Below are 23465 nucleotides of genomic sequence, written 5' to 3'. Positions count from 1 at the left end.
TTGAAAATTCAAAGGAAAATTGTGTACATAAGTCGTACAGATAATCCGAACTTGTTGAGAAATTTGATTTCGTTGAAACTACGAAATTGTGAAAATTGAAGGGAAAGTTATGTACATTAGATGTATTGATCGTTCAGATTTGTTTAAAAACTCAAATTCGTTGAATGTACAAAATCGTGTCTACTCAATGGTAAATCGAAGAACGTACCAAATCGTGAAAATTAAATGAAAAATTATTTACAATAAACGAACAGAGTATGAATTTGCTTAAAAATTCAAATTTGTTGAATGTACAAAATCGTGAAAATTTAGTGGAAAATTTTGTACATTAGATGTACAGATCATTCTGATTTGCCAAAAAAAAAAAAATCAAATTCGTTGAATGTACAAATTTGTGAAAATGCGATGGAAAATCAATGAACGTACCAAATCGTAAAAATTCGAAGGAAAATCAATGAACAAATAGTCCGGACATGTTGAGAAATTTGACTTCGTTGAAAGTACAAAATCAAGTAAATTCAGTGGAAAATTATGGACATTAGATGTACAAATCGTATGGATTTGTTTAAAAATTCGAATTCGTTGGATGTACAAAATCATGAAAATTCAAAGGAAAATTTTGTACAATCGATGCACAGATTGTTTGGATTTGTAAAAAAATTAGAATTCGTTGAATGTACAAATTCATGAAAATTCGAAGGCAAATCAATGAACATACCAAATCATGAAAATTCAATGGAAAATTGTGTACATAAGATGCACAGCTAGTCCAGACTTGTTGAGAAATTTGATTTCATTGAAAGTAAAAAAATCAAGAAAATTCAATGGAAAAATATTAGATGTATAGATGTTATGAATTTGTTTAAAAATTCGAATTCGTTGATGTACAAAATCATGAAAATTCAATGCGAAGTTTTGTACGTTAGACGTACAGATCGTTCAAATTTGTAAAAAAACACGAAATCGTTGGAGGTACAAAATCGTGAAATCTCAATGGAAAATTGAAGAATGTACCGTGAAAATTAAAGAAAAATTATGTACAATAGATGTACAGATCGCGTCAATTTGATTAAAAATTCGAATTCGTTGAATGTACAAAATCATGAAAATTAATTGGAAAATATTGTACATTAGATGTACGGATCGTTCGGATTTGTAAAAAAATTCGAATTCGTTGAATGTACAAATTTTGATGGAAAATCAAAGAACGTACCAAATCGTGAAAATTCAATGGAAAATTGTGTATATTAAATGTTCACATATATGCCAGACTTGTTTAGAAATTTGATTTCTTTGAAAGTACAAAATTGTGAAAATTCAAGGGAAAATTGTGAAAAATTTGAATTTGTTGAACGTGTTAAATTGTGAAAATTCAATTTAATATTGAAAAATGTACCTAATTGTGAAAATTCAAAGGAAAATTATGTACATTAGATGTACAGATCATCCAGATTTGTTTAAAAATTAGAATTTGTTGAATGTACAAAATCATGAAAATTCAATGGAAAATTGTATACATTAGATGTACAAATAGTCCGGACTTGAAGGAAAATTTGTTTTTTTTTTTGAAAATATAAAGTGAAAATTCAATGGAAAATAGTATACGTAAGATCTACAGATTGTTTAGAATTGAAAAAAAAAAAAAAAAAAATCATTGAACATACAAAATCATGAAATTTCGATGGAAAATCAATGAACATACCAAGTTGTGAAAATTCAAGGGAAAATTGTGTGCGTAAGATGTACAAATAGTCCAAACTTGTTGAGAAATTTGATTTCGTTGAGAGTACAAAATTATGAAAATTCAATGAAAAAGTATGTACATTAGATGTACTAATAGTATGAATTATTTTAAAATTTTGAATTCATTGAATGTAAAAAATTGTGAAAACTTAATGGAAAATTTTTTACATTAGACGTCCAAATAGTTCAGATATGTAAAAAAATTAGAATTCGTTAATTGTACAAATTCGTGAAAGTTCGATGGAAAATCGAAGAACATACCTAATCGTGAAAATTTGAAGGAAAATTGTGTACATTAGATGTATAACTATTCCGGACTTGTTGAGAAATTTGATTTCGTTGAAACCACAAAATCGGGAAAATTCAAGGGAAATTGTGTACATTATATGTACAGATGGTCCAAATTTGTTGAAAAATTCAAATTCGTTGAATGTGTAAAATCGTGAAAATTCAATGGAAAATTGAAGAACGTACCAAATTGTAAAAATTCAGTGAAAAATTAAGTACATTAGATGTACAGATCATCTAGATTTGTTTTAAAATTCGAATTCGTTAAATGTACAAAATCGGGAAAAATTCAATAGAAAACTATGTACTAATCATCTAGATTTGATGAAAAATTTGAAATCGTTAATGGTACACAACCGTGCAATCTCAATGGAAAATCGAACAACATACCCAATAGTGAAAATTAAATGAAACATTATCTACAATAGATGTACAGATCGTATGAATTTGTTTAAAAATTCGAAATTGTTGAATGTACAAAATCGTGAAGATTCAACTGATGGAAATTTGTTTTAAAATTCAAATTTGTTGAATGTACAAAATCCTGAAAAATTCAATGGAAAACAATGTACTAATCATCCAGATTTGATGAAAAATTTGAAATCATTGACTGTACAAAATAGTGCAATCTCAATGGAAAATCGAACAACGTACCTAATAGTGAAAATTAAATGAAAAATTATCTACATTAGATGTATAGATCGTATGAATTTGTTTAAAAATTTGAATTTGTTGAATGTACAAAATATTGAAAATTCAATGTAAATTTTTTTTACATTAGACGTACAAATCGTTCAGATTTGTAAAAAAATTAGAATTCATTATTGGTACAAATTCGTGAAAATTCGATGGAAAATCAAAGAACATACATAATCGTGAAAATTCAAAGGAAAATTATGTACATTAGATGTATAAATATTTCGGACTAGTTAAGAAATTTGATTTTGTTAAGAGTACAAAATTGTGAAAATTCAGTAAAAAATTATGTATATTAAATGTACAGATTGTTCAAATTGGTAAAAAAATCGATTCGTTGAATGTACAAATTCTTGAAAATTCAATGGAAAATCAATTAACGTACCAAATCATGAAAATTGAAAGGAAAATTAAGTACATAAAAAGTACAGATAGTTTGGATTTATTAAGAAATTTGATTTCGTTGAAACTGAGAAATTGGGAAAATTCAGTGGAAAATTATGTACATTAGATGTATAGATCATTCGGATTTGTTTGAAAATTCGAATTCGTTGGATGTACAAAATTGAGAAAATTCAACGAAAAACTGTGTTGAAATGTACTAATCATCCAGATTTGATGAAAAATTCGAAATCGTTGATTGTACAAAATCGTGAAAAATCAATGGTAAATCGAAGATAGTACCAAATCATGAAAATTAAATGAAATTTTATTTACATTAAACAAATAGATCGTATGATATTGTTTAAAAATTGAAATTTGTTGAATGTACAAAATCGTGAAAATTCAATGGAAAATTTTGTACATTAGACAAACAGATCGTTTGGATTAATAAAAAACATTTGAATTCATTGCATGTACAAATTCGTGAAAACTTTATGGAAAATCCAAGAACGTACCAAATCATGAAAATTCAATGGAAAATATTGTACCTTAGATGTACAAATAGTCTAGACTTGTTGACAAATTCGTTTTCTTTGAAACTACAAAATCGTGAAAATTCATTAGAAAATTTTGTATATTAGATATACAGATTATTCGGATTTGTAAAAAAATTCGAATTCGTTGAATGGGCAAATTTGTGAAAATTCGATGGAAAATTAATGAACGTACCAAATCGTGAAAATTCAATGGAAAATTGTGTACATAAGATCTACAGATAGTCCGAACTTGTTGAGAATTTGATTTCGTTGAAAGTACAAAATCATGAAAATTCAATGGAAAATTATGTTCATTAGATGTACAAATCGTATGAATTTGTCTAAAAATTCGAATTCATTGAGTGGACAAAATTGTCAAAATCCATTGGAAAATTGTGTACATTAGATGTACAGATCATTTGGATTTGTAAAAAAATTCGAATTCATTGAAAAAACAAATTTATGAAAATTTAATGGAAAATTAATGAACGTACCAAATTGTGAAAATTCAATGGAAAATTGTGTACATAAGATGTACAGATAGTCTGGACTTGTTGAAAAATTTGATTTCATTGAAAGTACAAAATTATGAGAATTCAATGATAAAGTATGTACATTAGATGTACTAATAGTATGAATTTGTTTAAAAATTTGAATTCATTGAATGTACAAAATTGTGAAAATTCAATGGAAATTTTTTTACATTAGACGTACAGATAATTCAGACACGTAAAAAAATAGGAATACGTTAATTGTACAAATTTGTGAAAAGTCGATGGAAAATCGAAGAACATACCTAATCGTGAAAATTCAAAGGAAAATTGTGTTCATTAGATGTATATATATTTCAGACTTGTTGAGAAATTTGATTTCGTTGAAAGCACAAAATTGTGAAAATTAAAGGGAAATTGTGTACATTAGATGTACAGATAGTCCGAATTTGTTGAAAAATTGGAATTCGTTGAATGTGTAAAATTGTGAAAATTCAAAGGAAAATTGAAGAACGTACCAAATTGTAATAATTCAGTGGAAAATTACGTACATTAGTTGTATAAATCGTCCAGATTTGTTTTAAAATTCAAATTCATTGAATGTATAAAATCGTGAAAAATTCAATGGAAAACTATGTACTAATGTACTAATCATCCAGATTTGTTGAAAAATTTGAAATCGTTGATTGTACAAAATCGTGCATTCTCAATGGAAAATCAAACAATGTACCCAACAGTGAAAATGAAAAGAAAAATTATCTACATTAGATGTATAGATCGTATGAATTTGTTTAAAAATTCGAATTTGTTGAATGTACAAAATCGTGAAAATTCAATGTAAAATTTTGCACATTAGACGTACTGATCGTTCGGATTTGTAAAAAAATTCGAATACATTGAATGTACAAATTCGTGTAAATTCAATGGAAAATCAAACAACGTAGCCAATCATGAAAATTCAATTGAAAATTGTGTACATTAGATGTATAAATAGTCTAGACTTGTTGAGAAATTTGATTTTGTTGATAGTACAAAATTGTGAAAATTCAATAAAAAATTATGTAAATTAGATGTACCGATTGTTCAAATTCGTAAAAAAAAAAAAAAAAATCGAATTCGTTGAATGTACAAATTCTTGAAAATTCGATGGAAAATCAATTAACATACCAAATCGTGAAAATAGAAAGGAAAATTGAGTACATAAAAAGTACAAATAGTTCGAACTTATTGAGAAATTTCATTTCATTGAAACTACGAAATTGGGAAAATTCAAGGGAAAATTATGTACATTCGATGTATAGTTCGTTCGGATTTATTTAAAAATTTGAATTCTTTGGATGTACAAAATTGAGAAAATTCAACGAAAAACTGTGTTGAAATGTACTAATCATCTAGATTTGATGAAAAATTCGAAATTGTTGAATGTACAAAATCGTGAAAACTCAATGGTAAATCGAAGAACATACCAAATTGTGAAAATTAAATGAAAAGTTATTTACATTAAATGAACAGATCGTATGAATTTGTTTAAAAATTAAAATTTCTTGAATGTACAAAATCGTGAAAATTCAATGGAAAATTTTGTACATTAGACGAACAGATTGTTCGGATTAATAAAAAACATTCGAATTTGTTGAATGTACAAATTAGTGAAAATTCTATGGAAAATCGAAGAACGTACCAAATCATAAAAATTCAATGGAAAATATTGTACATTAGATGTACAAATAGTCTAGACTTGTTGAAAAATTCGTTTTCGTTGAAAATACAAAATTGTGAAAATTCATTGGTAAATTGTGTACATTAGATGTACAGATCGTTCGGATTTGTAAAAAAATTCGAATTCGTTGAATGGAAAAATTCGTGAAAATTCTATGGAAAATTAATGAATGTACCAAATCATGAAAATTCAATGGAAAATTGTATACATATGATGTACAGATAGTCCGGACTTGTGGAGAAATTTGATTTCGTTGAAAGTACAAAATCATGAAAATTCAATGGAAAAACATTAGATGTACATATCGTATGGATTTGTTTAAAAATTCAAATTCATTGAATGTACAAAATCAGGAAAATTCAACGCAAAGTTTTGTACATTAGACGTACAAATCGTTCGGATTCATAAAAAAGTTCGAAATCGTTGGAGGTACAAAATCATGAAATCTCAATGGAAAATCCAAGAACGTACCAAATTGTTAAAATTAAAAGAAAAATTATGTACAATAGATGTACAAATCGTATAAATTTGATTAAAAATTCGAATTCGTTGAATGTACAAAATCGTGAAAAATTCAAAGGAAAACTTTGTACTAATGTACTAGTCATCCAGATTTGATGAAAAATTCGAAATCGTTGAATGTACAAAATAGTGAAATCTCACTGTAAAATTGAACGTACCAAATCGTGAAAATTCAATGGAAAATTGTGTACATTAGATGTACAAATATTCTAGACTTGTTGAGAAATTTAATTAGTTGAAAGTACAAAATCATGAAAATTCAAGGAAAATTTGTGTGCATTAGATGTACAGATAGTCCAAATCTGTTGAAAAATTCGAATTCGTTGAATGTGTGAAATTGTGAAAATTCAGTGAATAATTGAAGAACATACCAAATCGTGAAAATTATGTACAGTAGATGTATAGATCGTCCGGATTTGTTTAAAAATTTGAATTCGTTGAATGTGCAAAATTGTAAAAATTTAATGGAAAACTGTATACTAATGTACTAATCATCCAGATTTGATGTAAAATTCGAAATCGTTGAATGGAAAAAATTGTGAAATCTCAATGGAAAATCGAAGAGCGTACCAAATCATGAAAATCAAATGAAAAATTATGTACATTAGATGTATAGATCGTACGAATGTACAAAATCGTGAAAATTCAATGGAAAATTTTGTACATTAGATGTACAGATCGTTCGGATTAGTAAAAAAATTTGAATTCATTGAATATACAAATTCGTGAAAATTTGAGGGAAAATCGAAGAACGTACCAAATCATGAAAATTCAATGGAAAATTGTGTACACTAGATGTAAAAATAGTCTGAACTTGTTGAGATATTTGTTTTCGTTGAAAGTTCAAAATCGTGAAAATTCAATGGAAAATTATGTACTTTAGATGTACAAATCGTTCGGATTTGTAAAAAAATTCGAATTCGTTGAATGTACAAAAATAATGAAAAATTGATGGAAAATCAATAAACGTACCTAATCATGAAAATTCAATGGAAAATTATGTACATTAGATGTAAAAATAGTCTGGACTTGTTGAGAAATTTAATTTCGTTGAAAGTACAAAATCATGAAAATTCAATGAAAAATTATGTACATTAGATGTAAAGATCGTATGAATTTGTTTAAAAATTTGAATTTGTTGAATGTACAAAATCGTGAAAACTTAATAGAAAATTTTGTACGTTAGACTTACAGATTGTTCGGATTTGTAAAAAAAATTCAAATTCATTGAATGTACAAATTCTTGAAAATTCGATGGAAAATTAAGGAACGTACCTAACCTTGAAAATTCAATAGAAAATTGTGTACATTAGATATACAAAAATTCCGAACTTGTTGAGAAATTTGATTTCGTTGAAAGTACAAAATCGTGAAAATTCAAAAGAAAATTGTCTACATTAGATGTTCAAATCGTTCAGATTTGTAAAAAAAATAAAAAATTATTTGTTGAAAGTATAAAATCTTGAAAATCCAAAATAAAAGTGTAAATTAAATGTACAGATAGTTTGAATTTGTTGAATATACAAAATACTAAAAATTAAATGGAAAATTGTGTACTAATGTATTGATCTTTCGAATTTGTTGAAAAATTCAAAATTGCTGATTGAACAAAATTATGAAAACTCAATAGAAAATTGAAGAACGTACCAAATCATGAAAATTCAATGGAAAATCGAAGAACATATCAAATTGTGAAAATTCAATGGAAAATTATGTACATCAGACGTACGAATAGTCTAGACTTGTTGAGAAATTTGATTTCGTTGAAGGTACAAAGTTGTAATATTCAATGAAAAATTGTGTACATTAGATGTACTAATTGTTCGGATTTGTAAAAAAAAAAAAAAAAAAAAAAAATATTTGTTGAATGTAGAAAATCATGAAAATCGAAGTGAAAATTGTGTAGAGTAGATGTACAGATAGTCCAAATTTGTAGAAAAATTCAAATTCGTTAAACGAATAAAATCATGAAAATTCAATGGAAAATTCAAGAACGTACCAAATCGTGAAAATTCAATGGAAAATTATGTACATTAGATGAATTGATCGTCCGGTTTTATTTAAAAAGTAGCACCTTCTTTTGCAACTAATCCCAAGGTTCAACATTCAGGATAACTAAAAATTTGGGCATTTGGTTCATTATTGAGCATGTGAACTTGTATTACCTACTGAGGAGGATGACATGGGAAAATACAAGAGCATGTGATTATATAAACTCATAAATCTATCCTAGGAGATGATAAGGCAAATGCATGAACATGCAAGCATATGCAAGATGAATAAACATGTGAACAATTTATTATAGAAAACAAGACTAAAAAGCATAACTAAGCATATGATCGCATTGCATTTACTAGGAAACCAAATTGCATGACAAATGTAATGGGGCTTACCTCACAACATAGCATTACCTCACTCCATAGCATTGCATAGTATAATGAGTCCTCTCCAAGCTTTTTTCTCATACCGAAAGACACAAATAAACAACAAGAAAGTCAACGGTTTAAATTCTATAAAATGTTAAAGAAAATATTTTTATTTTTATAAAGTTGACAAGCAACCTAGTTTGGAAGTGTCCCTACACGCTGGTGCTGGTTTATTTACAAAAGAACCAGACTTTAGTTTTTTTAATAATAAAGCTTATCATTTTATTTGGAACTTTATTAAAAGTCTATATTAAGTTCATTAATTCAATCATCCACTTTTTATTTTTTATTAAAACTTTATACATGGAAAATGCATGAGTATGTAAACATAGGCAAAACCATCAACATGTAAACAATTTATTCAAAAAAAAAAAGCTAAGCATGTGAAGTTGTTTCTTTTTATTTTGGGTTCGGCTTTTTATATGGCTTTTTGGGCTTCGGCTTGAGAGAGTTTTATGTTTATTATGAGCCGGGCCTAAAGCTACTAAACAAAAGAAATGGGCAGGCTGGGATTTTTGCCCAGCCCAAAAACCCTCCTCTCTCTTTGAAAACTCTCAGGCCACCGTCGCCACCATCGACGGCGGTGGTGATTTCTTATCTTTCTATCTCTCAAACCCAGACCCAAATGTCTCGATCTCCTCTCTAAATCGCCGGTCCTGAAAAGCTGAAGCCACGGCCACCAACGGCGGTGGTTTCCTCTTATTCTACTACAAACCCGTCACTCTCGAACTCGAATTCACTTCTCTCTCCCTATTCGAAAATTTCAAACCCTAAGGGTCTCTCACTCCCTCTCTTTGATCTAGGGTTACCTAAAGAGGCTCAAATTCGAAAATTTGAGTCCATGTGCATTTCTAGTGTGTGAGATTGTGTACAAGAAAATGTATATATGATGTATGAACAAGTACAATGAGAAAAGGATTATAAAAAAAAAAAAGTACAATGAGAAAGGAATTTACCCCTTTTATTAATCTGTTCTCTGAATCTGCAACAGTGGGATTTTGGGTCTGTTGGTTCTTCTGGGTTTCACTTTTGCTGTGTTTTCCGATTTGGGTCTGTTGGTTTTTCTGGGTTTCACTTTGCTGTGTGTTTGTTTGTTTGTTTGTTTTTTTTTTTTTTTGATAACTTTGCTGTGTGTTTTTGTGTGGCTTTATAGGCGTTGGAAATAATAAATACTTTTTTTTTAAAAAATTCAAATTTCAAAATCAAAGTGGGTTTTCTGTAGACTCGCAATTTTCTATAGCAGCAAGTAAAAAAAATTTTGGCTATAGCTCATTGGACAGCGCCTTTTTTGGTATTTAGGGTGCTAAAATACCATTTTGGTTATTTTTTAGTTTTTAACACCCAATGTGAATTCTCTAATAAGCTTCCAATTCCCCGTGGGATCACATTGTCAAATGCTATATTTGAGAAATACCACATTCATAATAGTTTTATAATGTAATAGTGATTTGAATTGCCATGTAACACTGAAATTATTGCATTATCACAATTGGGTTGGTCCCAAATTATGAACCATTTTGTTCAAATTATTATGGGTACTCTTTGCATTTGCAATTTCCGTACTGGGTGGTCTTATTTTTGAATTTGCTATGTTATAGTTTCTCATTATGCTGTATTTTTGTTGTGTATGTATTTGGCAAGCAATTTTACCATCTGGGTTGGTTTTCTATTCTTCTTGTTATACTGTTATGGGATTGCCAATGGCTATTGCAGTCTGAGGCATTGAATTTTTCTGATTTTATTGTTACTTACAGCAATCAATATCCAAGAATTTAAGATCCATTTACTAGGTTTGCTGAGTTTCTTTCTCTGCATTCATGTTTAGTATTTGCATTGTGGGAGGGTTGTAAAGAGACTGAACAACATTGTACCTATAAAAATTTCAAATACAACATTGTACCGTTACCCTAGATAACAAATGTTGCAGAAAATGTCAAACCTTTGCCAAATTTTCTCTTTGCTTATAATTATAACAAAATCCAATACCGTGATTAATTTGGAATATGCATCATAAACACCTCTTCCCAAAAGAGCGAATCAGTTTTTTTCCATTATAGGGAACAATAATTTATTAAAATAATAGATTACTTCATGCTCACAATGATGAGCATACTGTAAACTAAAAGATTTAAAAAGAATTCTGCACAAAATGTAAGTGAATCTGTGAATTCTAGAAGGAAGTAGCAATTTGTAAGACCCAATACTTGAGCCCATTCAAACAAGTACTGATCAGCAATAGCTCCAACCAGGCCCTTAACCAATCCAACCAATCATTACTTTATGCTCATTCAAAATTTAAAACAATTAAATGATCTCTGCATCTTTTAAGTCCCTTGTGTATACCTCACTAGATAACAGTTCAATATCTTGTAATTTGGTTGGTATAAGTCTGTAAGAGGGACCTGGATCCTACAATCTTGACCATGATTTGTAGGGATTTTTATTATCTAAGTTAATCCATAGGATCATAAAATTGTAAGATTTTAAGATTTTAAGATTTTTTTTTTTTTAAGAAACAAACTATCGGCTAAAAACAGGCACAATTTAATTATACTATCTTACCAAGCTTGACCAAGTAAAAGCATAGTCCCTCTTCATATTTGACTAAAAGGATACCCCCATCATCCCATAAGGAATGTTCTATGCCATTTTCCATTATGTCCCAAAATCTTTCTGAAAGTAAGTGCCTGAACATATTGCTCCTTTCCATTATCCCTCATTTTAAGTTAAAGCAAAGGGTTGCGTTGTAGAAAAATTAGAGTGGAATACTTACCTATCAAGTACAGTTCCCTTTAAATGTTGAGATTTTTTGAAAAGAACTTCATGCTTAATTTAACATGTTTGCTGACACATGTACATACTATGAATGTTTGCGTCTACTCTTTTTTTGGACAATATTTAGTGAGTCATTAAAAAAAGATTGTGTTTATGATCAAAGGTGAGTATATATATATATATATATATATATATATATATTAAGTTGGGATCTAGAGTTTCTTCTCAAATAACAATTGCAATTACCTTAAAACTCTTGTTAAAGGTTCTTTGAGCTCATCCATGTTGAATGGTTGACCATGAGAATGTCTGTGGGAATCAATCTTGAGTTTAGGGCTAAAACTAGTTCAATTTATTCCTATACCTCAGCAGTATGAAAAATCAATCCATTAGATATCATTGGCAAGTTAAGATTTATTTTGTGTATGGCTTACCTTCCAAAAAAAAAAAAAAAGATTTATTTTGTGTATGGTCATCTATGTCCTACTTTTTGAAATTGCTAAATATCAGAATTTCGTTATACTTTTAACCTTGTTTTCAAATATATTACAACAGAACATCGCTTAAGTTTGGTCTCTTAAGGAATGGATCCTAACCCTCACCAATATGTCTTCTCGCCCAAAACTGAATCTTGTCTCTGAAGCTTCTCTAAAACTGAACTTTGTGACTCTCAGGTGCTACTAATAGATAATTTCCCCACAGGAAAGGAATGACTAGTCATTGTTATAGGATTTCATATGATAAGATTTTGCTGACGTTTCATTTTGTTGAGTATGTTTTCGGTGAAGATGATCAATCATTTCAAATTTGTTTATTTAATTATGGTATACAGTGGAATGTAAGAGAGAAAGTGTAGAGCAAGCTGAACGTTGTTAGCAATTTCATCATTTGGGACACATCTTCTCATAATTTGGTCAAGGCAATATTTGAAAAGATAGGGTCATCCCAATAAAAATTACTTACTTCAAACAAACAAAAAATTGCTTGTCTTGTGCACTCCATTCCGTTGAAATTTCCAATTATCTTATGCTCATTGGTCCATGTATAATTGTAATATAATGTATAATTTGTTTTCTAAAATTTGTTGAAGATAATTTTGTTCTCCCTAAAAGTTAAATTATTTTTTTCTTTCTATCTCTACCAATATATCATTCTATTATTTTGGGTGTGTTTGATTGATATTATTCTTGTATAAGGTGGTTCATATTCTTCGAAATTATGTTATAGTATACTATGTCTTTTTTTTTTTTGGTATAACTAAACTTTTTAAGTTTCAAATAAATTATTTAAATTCTTCATTCTCTTAAAGGAAATTATCATAATAATCAAAACTCATAACAATCTTATACTAAATATGTTTAATTTATTCTCTAAATTTTATCGTAGATAATTTGTTCTTCCTAAAAATTAAACAATTTCAAAAAGTATTTTTCATCACTCTATTCTTACAAATATTTAATTTTTTAATTTTTTAAGTTTTTTTTATTGATATTGTACGGCACTGAGATCCCAGGCCCATACAGGCCCTGGGCCCAGTCCCATACTGGCTTTGGGCGCAGGCCCAGTAGAAAGGTCCAGTTATCCTGCGCCCCTCTTGGAGCTTCCTTAAATACACAGACAAGTGTAGGGCATTGAGTTCCAAGAGGTGATTGGTCAAACGTTCTCGGTCAAGTATACGAATCATTCCCAGGAAAATGTGGTATGCACAGGAGACTGGGTTGCTGAACATAATCGGTCCAGAAGAAATCAAGTTCCAAGATCATAAATGCAGCACCGCCCTCTCACCTAAACATCCACTTAAATCAAATAATATTGGACCTTCAATAGCACAAACGGTGACTGTAATCATAATCTCCCCATTAACCTTGGCTATAAATAGAAGAAAGTTGGGAGAAGAAAGGGTTCAGAAAATTTGAGAGAAAATAGTCAAGTGAGTGAATATCAACTGAGCGTTGTTTTGAGTCTCTCTGCCGGGAACGACCCATAGTAGGAAATCCTCAAACCCACTACAAATAAATTGTAAGCCCAAGTGTTCTAAGGCCCAGAAGTCTTATACTTGGTTCCTACAATTGGCGCCCACCGTGGGGCCCTCCTACAAAGCAGTGGTTCGACTGAGACTCAAACGACAGAAATGTCTGAGGAGCGTTCAGGAGAGCGTGCACCGAGCGGCTCCATGGGATCTTCTCGGGGGTCAACGTGGAGGGAGAGAAGGCAGAAACGGCGGGAAGATAGGGAGCACCCAAGAGGGGAGGAAATGTCCGGATTGGGAGAGGGGTCGGCTCAGACACACTGGACGGTTTCAGACGTCTCGGCACATCGGCAGTATGACGAAAGGGACCGAGAGCTGGAGCGGTTACGCAGACTGGTGATGGATTTAGAGCTGGAAGCAAGGGGTCGGCGACATGAAAGGAATCGCAACCTCCAACAAAGGAGAAACCATGGCGAGGGCTCTAGCCGATCTAGTACGCAGCGACCCCGAGACCGATCGCGTTCCCAAGAGTCACACCGGCAACCACGGGAACCACGTCATCGGCGGAACCATTCACGGTCGCACGGTTACGATCACCAAGGATCAGAATCGCCGGAGGAACGACTGCACCACAATGCCACCATGGAAGCCATGAGCCGAGCCTTGCGGATGGCGGCCCGGTCACCATTCTCCGATGAAATTGAACGGGTCCCAATGCCGAGCAGATTCACACGACCACCATTCAATTCGTACGAGGGGAGGACAGACCCCGTGGAGCATGTTAGCCATTACATCCACATGATGTCTTTGCATGCGCACAACGATGCATTGATGTGTAAAGTATTCCCCTCTAGTCTCGGCTCTACTGCACTGAGATGGTTCAATGGGCTGCGCAAGGGTTCTATACACAGCTTTGCCGAGCTGATTCAAGAATTCGGCAGCAGGTTCGTGACATGCAGCCGAGTGCAGCAACCGGTTGACGCACTACTTTCCATGAAGATGAGGGTCGGGGAAACTCTTCGGAGTTATGCCAGCCGATACTGGGAACTCTACAACGAGATTGGGGGAGGAAACGAGAAAATTGCAGCAAGCACCTTCAGGATGGGGCTCCCTGAAGATTCTGAATTACGGGAGTCACTGACGAGAAGACCCCCCGAGGATATGAGGCAACTAATGAGACGCATAGAGGAGTACAAATGCCTGGAGGATGACCGGCTGCAAAGCAGGGGGAAAGCTCCTTTAGTGGGGAGATCTCGGCAAAGCATTCTGCCGACGAAACCGAAAAGAGACTTCAGAATGCAGGAACCAGAGGTGCAGATCGACGGGGTTAATGTAGTGTTTAAGGAGCCTGTGCACAAGATCTTGGAACGGATCAAAAATGAGCCATTCTTCAGGTGGCCGAACAAAATGGGGGGCGACCCATCTCGGAGGAACCAAAACTATACTGCACCTATCACAGAGACAAGGGGCACACCACCGAGCAGTGTCGGGTGCTAAAAGATCATCTCGGACAGCTAGTAAGGTCCGGGTACCTGAAAGAATTTGTAGCAGATTCTATTGACCGAGAAACCGGGCAGGGCGCCCAACAGAAAAGGAATCCCCTCCCACCACCCCTTGGGATAATCGAAATCATCCATGCCGCACCAAGAAGGGCAGCAGCAGCAAAAAGGGTGTTGACAGTGGCCTGCGCGGAGGGAGAATCATCCAAGAAGAAAAAAGTTGGACGGCTATCCATCTCGTTCGGAGAAGACGATTTTGAAGGGACGGTCCAACTCCACGACGATGCTTTGGTGGTGACAGCCCGGATAGGCGGATTCCTGGTGAAAAGGGTAATGATTGATCAAGGAAGTGGGGCTGACGTCATGTACCCGGACCTCTTTGAAGGGCTCGGGTTAAAGACCCAGGATTTGGCAAAGTATGACACGCCGTTGGTCTCGTTCGACGGGAGAGTTGTAATTCCCGAGGGGCAAATCTCTCTCCCAGTGGACATGGAAGGCAAGGGAGTTATGGTTACATTCATAGTAGTCCGATCATTCGCACCATACACTGCAATCCTGGGAAGGCCATGGATTCACGCCATGGGGGCTGTTCCGTCCACCCTTCACGTGAAAGTAAAATTTCCTACTGAGAATGGAGTTGCCGTGGTAAGGGGGAACCAACAGGTGGCGAGGCAGTGCCTTGTCGCCGTGGTCAGGTGGGAGAAGGAGCAGCTCGGTCGAGCTGATGAAAACGAGAAAGACAATTCATAGCAATTACAGAAACCCCGAGGGGAAATTGGGGCGGACGTTGCTGAAGAGGTGCTGAAGGTAAGAATTCTCCCAGATACTGACAGATATTTCCAGATAGGTACAAGCATGAATGACCGGGAAAGGGTAGAGATGTTGTTGTTCCTGTTACAGAACATAGATGTTTTCGCATGGAGCCCGTAAGAAGTGCCCGGCGTAGATCCCGAGTTCATTGTCCACAGGCTCAACGTGGATCCATTATTCCCCCCGAAGAAGCAGAAACCGAGAAGAGCATCAAAAGAACACGTCGATGCAGTAAACCTGGAGGTACAGCGGCTGAAGGAGGCCGGGGCCATAAAGGAGATATTCTTCCCGAAGTGGTTGGCAAACACTATCGTGGTGAAGAAGAAGAACGGGAAATGGAGAGTTTGTGTGGATTTCACAGACTTGAACAAGGCATGTCCCAAGGACCCATTCCCGATGCCCAAGATTGACCAGCTAGTAGATGCAACATACGGGCACCCGAGGATGAGCTTCCTAGATGCCTTCCAGGGCTACCACCAGATTGCCTTGGCACCCAAAGACCGAGAAAAGACAGCATTTATCTCCCCGAATGCAAACTATCACTACGAGGTCATGCCGTTCGGATTGAAGAATGCCGGGGCTACGTATCAGCGAATGATGACGAGAATGTTCCGAGAAAAAATTGGATGCACGGTTGAAGTTTATATCGACGACATGGTGGTAAAAAGCAGAATCGAGTCACAGCATACCGAAGATCTCCGGAGAGTGTTCGAGATACTTCGTCGGCACAAATTGTGCCTGAATGCCTAGAAGTGCACTTTCGGAGTGGGGGCTGGTAAGTTCCTGGGATATCTGATCTCTACTCGGGGAATAGAAGCTAACCCCGACCAAATAGAAGCCGTGAACCGCCTCAAACCACCAAGCAATCCCAAAGAGGTGCAAGTGCTCACTGGAATGTTAGCCGCCCTGAACCGATTTATCTCCAAGTTTGCCGATCGCTGCCGACCGTTTTATCAGCTTCTGAAAAAATGGAAGGGGTTTCGATGGGACGAGAGTTGCGATGAAGCTTTTCGAGAACTAAAGGAATATTTGGCAAAGGCGCCGAGGTTAACGGCCCCGGAACCCGGGGAGGATCTGTTTATGTATCTTGCAGTCACCGATCATGCCGTAAGTGCTGTATTGTTAAGGGACCGGGGAGTGCAAATGCCGGTGTATTACGTGAGCAAAACCTTGGTCGATGCCGAGACAAGGTACCTGCCTCTTGAGAAGTTAGTTTTGGCTCTGGTGCACGCCACGAGGAAGTTACCACATTACTTCCAGGCACACACAGTGTTCGTCCTCACCGAGTATCCGTTGCAGACACTGTTGAAAAGATCCGACTTCACAGGGCGGATTGCCAAATGGGGGACTCGGTTAGGATCATTTGACATAAGATACCGACCTAGAAGCTCGGTGAAGGGACAGGTTCTCGCTGATTTCATCGCAGAATTTACACCCAAGAATGAAGGCAAAATGATCTGTAGTGCGGAGATTCGCCCGTGGAGATTATTTGTGGACGGCACGTCAAATGCTATGGGGGCCGGGGCTGGCATTGTCATAATCACCCCTGAGGGTATACGGCTGGAACACTCCTTTAGATTGGGGTTCAAAGCCTCGAACAACGAAGCCGAATATGAAGCCCTACTGGCCGGGTTGAGGGCAGTGTTGCATCTGGGCGCAAAGGACGTAGAGATCTACTCGGACTCTCGGCTGGTTGTCTATCAGATCACAGGGGACTTCGAGACTCGGGATCCCCGAATGAAAGCTTATCTAAGTACGGCAAAGCAGATTATTGGCCAGTTTGGAACGGTAAAGATATCCCAGGTATCCCGGTCACAAAACAAGCACGCTGACTCTCTTCCCACGTTAGCCTCATCGGCTACCGAGGACACACCGAGGCTTATCATGATAGAACTTGTAAGGGAGCCAAGCATTTCTGTGAAGAGTGTTCACGACCAGGCCGGAGTAGAGGTTGCGCAGGTGGCAGTGGCTGGTCCATGTTGGATGAACCCGATCATAGACTTCCTTAACGAAGATAAAGTTCCAGAGGATGAGGCCGAGGCCAACAAGATTCGACGAATGGCTCCTAGGTATTGGCTGTCTTCGGACCGAAAGTTGTACCGAAGGTCCTTCGCAGGCCCTTACCTCTTGTGCCTACATCCCGAGAAAGTCAAAGAGCTTCTGACCGAGCTGCATGAGGGAGTGTGCGGCGGGTATGCTGAAGGACGATCTTTAGCACACAAAGCGATGACACAAGGGTTTTGGTGGCCACAGATGCAGAAGGATGCCGCCGAATATGTTCGGAGTTGTGAACAGTGTCAAAAACACGCCCTAATGATCCATCAGCCTGCTGGACGTCTAAATCCTGTCAGCAGCCCGTGGCCATTTGCACAATGGGGGCTTGACATCCTCGGGCCATTCCCCTGAGCAACGGGGAACTGCCGTTTTGTGTTGGTGGCTGTAGATTACTTCACAAAGTGGGCTGAAGCTGAAGCCTTGGCTAATATCCGGGATACTGACGTGAAAAAATTTGTATGGAAAAACATAGTCACAAGGTTTGGGGTGCCGAATTCGCTAGTGACAGACAATGGGCTACAGTTCGACAGCAACGCTTTTCGGACTTTTTGCAGCGAGCTCGGCATCAAGAACAAGTATTCAACCCCGGCATACCCACAAAGCAACGGCCAAGCTGAAGCAGTAAACAAGACTATTTTGAACGGGCTCAAGAGAAGGTTGGATGGAGCGAAAGGAAGATGGGCAGACGAGCTACCCAGTGTATTATGGGCCTACCGAACAACCCCCAGGAGATCCACAGGGGAAACCCCGTTTTCTCTGACATACGGAGCGGAAGCAGTGATACCAACCGAGGTGAGTTTATGCAGTGCACGGGTCGCCGGGTTTGACCCCGTACAGAACGCCGACCTGATGATGGAGCATTTGGATTGGCTAGAAGAATGCAGAGAGGCCGCGACCGTACGGCTTGCCGAGTATCAGCAGAAGCTGGCCCAAAGGTACAACCGAAATGTAAAGAGCAGGGAATTCAGTGCCGGGGAGCTAGTGTTAAGAAGGGTAGTGGGGAACATGCGGGACATGGCTGCAGGGAAGCTTGCTCAGAGTTGGGAAGGACCATACAGAGTCACAGCCATCGCGGGTGCAGGGGCCTACTACTTGGAAGACCTTGACGAGAGGCCGCTCCCCCGACCATGGAACGCCAACAACTTGAAGAAATTCTACGCATAATCATCGGTGTAAGCCAGAACTTGTATTCCATTAAAATTAAGAGCATGATGAACTTTTTTGTATATGCTGTTTTTGACTCTGTAACCGCACACCAAGAGAATTACAAATAAGGACAGAAACCTGACCCTCGGCTCGATCAATATCGCCGAGCAGGTGGAAACCTTACAAATGAATCTCTAAGGACAGAAACCTGACCCTCGGCTCGATCAATATCGCCGAGCAGGTGGAAACCTTACAAACAAATCTCTAAGGACAGAAACCTGACCCTCGGCTCGATCAATATCACCGAGCAGGTGGAAACCTTACAAACAAATCACTAAGGACAGAAACCTGACCCTCGGCTCGATCAATATCGCCGATCCTTACAAATAAATCGGACAGAAACCTGACCCTCGGCTCGATCAATATCGCCGAGCAGGTGGAAACCTTACAAACAAATCACTAAGGACAGAAACCTGACCCTCGGCTCGATCAATATCGCCGAGCAGGTGGAAACCTTACAAATAAATCCCTAAGGACAGAAACCTGACCCTCGGCTCGATCAATATCGCCGAGCAGGTGGAAACCTTACAAATGAATCTCTAAGGACAGAAACCTGATTTTCGATTAAACTCAAATCTCCGAACAGGTGGAAACCTAACAAGCGAATACTCCAAGGACGAAAACACGATTCTCGGTTAAACCAAAGCCTGATGAAAATCTAACCCTTTTACAAATACTAAATCAATTAGTGCTCTCAAAATTACATAAAGCGCCACGCAAACAGGTTTCCGGGGGTACCATTCTATTAAGCGGCCATAGCACTGGCATGATTCAAGCAAAACACATAAATAGATATAAATTCATTCAACAAATTGAAGCGGAAAAAGAAAACGGACTATTAATTAAGCAAATAAAGGCAATTGTTCAGTCACCACATCCCAGTGACGTGGGCAAATAAAACCAACAAATTAAGGCAATTGTTCGGTCACCACATCCCGGTGACATAGGCAAATAAAACTGACAAAATAAAAATAAGCTAGCAAAGAAAAATGAAATTAGCTGGGAGGTTGAGTTGGTGGTGTCACTTCCTGCTAGACGGTCAGTTGGAAAGGCGGATCCTCACCGAGAAGCTCCTGCACAGTCGGGATACTGGTGGCTTCCATTTCCTCGGGCTCGGCGTGGGCATCGATTTGTTCGACCAGCTCCCTCATACTTGCCGTCTCCTCCTCATCAATAGCAACCGGGGCATCCTGGGCGGCAGGAGCAGGGCTCGGGAATGGAATTTGGCCGGGGTCTCTCAGTTGTGAATCCTCGGGAACTCCCATTGCTTGTAGAGCGGCAAACCAACCGGCCTCGAAACCCATATGCCGAGCCCGAGCCACCACCGGCTCTGCGGAATTTTCGGCATCAGCAAAACCGACATCGTACCATTTTTGCTCCGCGGCCGCCAAGCCTGCCCGGAGGTCGGCAATCTCCTCGGCGTTGGAGGTGTTAAGGCTGATGGCTTGGGCTAGCTTGACCTCCGTCTCATTCTGCTGAGTCAGAAGCTCCGCGTACCTCTTCTCGGCCAATGCCCGGTTCTTCTCCGCAGCAGCAGCCTTTTTCTCAGCAGACTCAGCGACCTTCAGCTTTTCCTTAGCCGTTTTCACCGCTGACTCCCGCGCCTCCTTCTCGCGCTCGTTTTCCTCGGCAAGCTCCCGTGCCCGGGCAGCCACAATGTGAGCCATTTGAGCGGCCTAGAAAGCGCAAAGGTTAGAAAGGAAGCAAAAGGAAATCTATATGAAGGAGTAGATAGACAAAAGAATTACCGCAATGGCATGCCACTCTAACCGGCGCCCCACAGACTCCTCGGATCCATCCTCAAAGGCGTGCACGTCCTCGAGAAGTTGGAGAGCTCCAGCCAAAGTTTGGGCAATGCGGCCGCCCTCGCCCTTATCCCACATCCGAACACAAGTGGTTGAGGGCAATGGCTTGCCGTCTAGAAGGAACTTTGGCTCCCACGCTGGAGCCACTTGGGAGGAGGACGCACCCCCCGTGCCAGCTTCGGTTGGAGGCTCGCGGATGACAATTCCACCTGTTGGTCGGGGAGGAGTCTGGACGGCGGCATCTCTAGGGCCCGTGGAAGGTTGATCGGTAACCTTTTGTTTCTTACGGGCACGTCCGGCCTGCGCGGAGGGTGGGGGCTGAGACGCCTGACCACGGCCTTGGGAAGGTGGGGGCTGATTGGGTTGCCGGGCTCCGGGCACGAACCGTTCTATCGACATCACCTTCCTAGATACCATCCTTTTGCTAGGTCGGATAGCTTCAGCTAGCAGGGCAGCCGCTTCTATCACTTGTTGTTGAGGCACGGCGGCTGGATTCTCGGGATTGGGTTGCTCTTGCGCTTGGCCTTCTTGCTGTATGGCTTCATGGGCTATCTCCCTGAGGCGCCGGGATGCTTGTTCCTCGGATTCGTTTCGCAAAGGGGCTAGCTCGTCCGCGCAAGTAAACCGCCGACCAAATTCCCTTGCTTCCTCGGTTGTAAGCTTCGGCCGCAAAAAGTTTATGTACCGTACGTCTATGTACGATAGCAGGGGGCTGTCAACTATCAGTGCCTGCTTGAAAGGCTGCCAAGTAGAATAAACCGGCTCCACTCCGAGGATCAAGTGCGAGGCCCGAAGTTGTCCGTCCCAATGCACGTATATTTCAGAGCGGAGGACGAAGTTTAAATCTTTGGTGTGGACGGCTTTGAGGTCCTGCACAAACACTTTGCCGTCTGCAAAAGAACAGGTGACGCATTAGTCTCTAATAATAAAATTTTTTACTCCAATAAGAAGAAAAGGAGAGGTGGAAGAAAGCAATTATATGAATGGGATGGTACGAACCCACTTCACGCCGCGTAAGGGGGCAAGGGATCTCCCCGACAAACCAATTGCCGCGCACCCTAACGTACTCCCCGGCGGAGTTCCTGTTCGAATCAGGTAGGCATGATATCAGCCGTACCCGGGCATCTCTTGTCTTTAGGTAATAATTGGTAGCTTTGCTCCCACAGAGGCTATACATTTGGTTAATGTCATGGTGGTCTAATTGTAAGTTAAAGGTGTGGTTCAACTTACTAACACAACTAACTACCCGGTAAAAATTGGGGGGAAGCTGGTCGGGGCACAGCCCATAGTAAGTGAGTGTGTTTATCAAGAGGGGATCTACGGGGAACCTGACCCCACCTTCTAAAATGGACATCAAAGGAAAGAAGGCTGTGCCCTGCCCTCGGTGGAGTTCCATATCACTCTCATGGTAGTAAGCCACATCCACGTCATTGGGAATGTTAAATTTATTCCTAAAGGTGGCCAAAACAGCCGGGGATTCTAGAAGGTAAGAGTAACCCATCTATGACGCCTAAAACTACAGAAGTGAACTCAAAGAAATAATGCTGAAGGAACAGAAAGGGGAAGAAAAACTTACTTTGGGTTCTAAGAAGGAAAAGAACACTGGGCAAGCAAGCGCACAGAAATGAGGTCAGCAGAGAGTGAGCACTAAAGATCAGAGGCGAAGGAAAAATGGAATGGTGTTCAGAGGGGGACTATTTATAGAGCCAAAAAGAAATGGGGGAAGAAGAAGCGCTTAATCAAGCAATAAATGGGCACAGTTTACAAGCAACCCAGCGAATGCCAAGCGTAACCAATTCGCGCGTCGCTTCGGTTCACGAACCGTCAGACAATAATGACGACTGCGCCTGGCGCCGCGAAACGGCGCGCCTTTTGAGATGAATATTAATAAGAAGTAACAATCATAAGTCCTAGGCTAAAAGACCCCCGAGGTCAAAAGGTCCAGGCAGCTCCTTGATTCTTCTCGGGGACCGAGTATGAATCAAGGGGGGGCTATTGTACGGCACCGAGATCCCAGGCCCATATAGGCCCTGGGCCCAGTCCCATACTGGCTTTGGGCGCAGGCCCAGTAGAAAGGTCCAGTTATCCTGCGCCCCTCTTGGAGCTTCCTTAAATACACAGACAAGTGTAGGGCATTGAGTTCCAAGAGGTGATCGGTCAAACGTTCTCGATCAAGTATACGAATCATTCCCAGGAAAATGTGGTATGCACAGGAGACTGGGTTGCCGAACATAATCGGTCCAGAAGAAATCAAGTTCCAAGATCATAAATGCAGCACCGCCCTCTCACCTAAACATCCACTTAAATCAAATAATATTGGACCTTCAATAGCACAAACGGTGACTGTAATCATAATCTCCCCACTAACCTTGGCTATAAATAGAAGAAAGTTGGGAGAAGAAAGGGTTCAGAAAATTTGAGAGAAAATAGTCAAGTGAGTGAATATCAACTGAGCGTTGTTTTGAGTCTCTCTGCCGGGAACGACCCATAGTAGGAAATCCTCAAGCCCACTACAAATAAATTGTAAGCCCAAGTGTTCT

The sequence above is a fragment of the Quercus lobata genome, chromosome 4 (assembly GCF_001633185.2).
Source record: "Quercus lobata isolate SW786 chromosome 4, ValleyOak3.0 Primary Assembly, whole genome shotgun sequence".
NCBI classification, from domain to species: Eukaryota; Viridiplantae; Streptophyta; class Magnoliopsida; order Fagales; family Fagaceae; genus Quercus; species Quercus lobata.
This window is presented reverse-complemented; position numbering follows the sequence as displayed.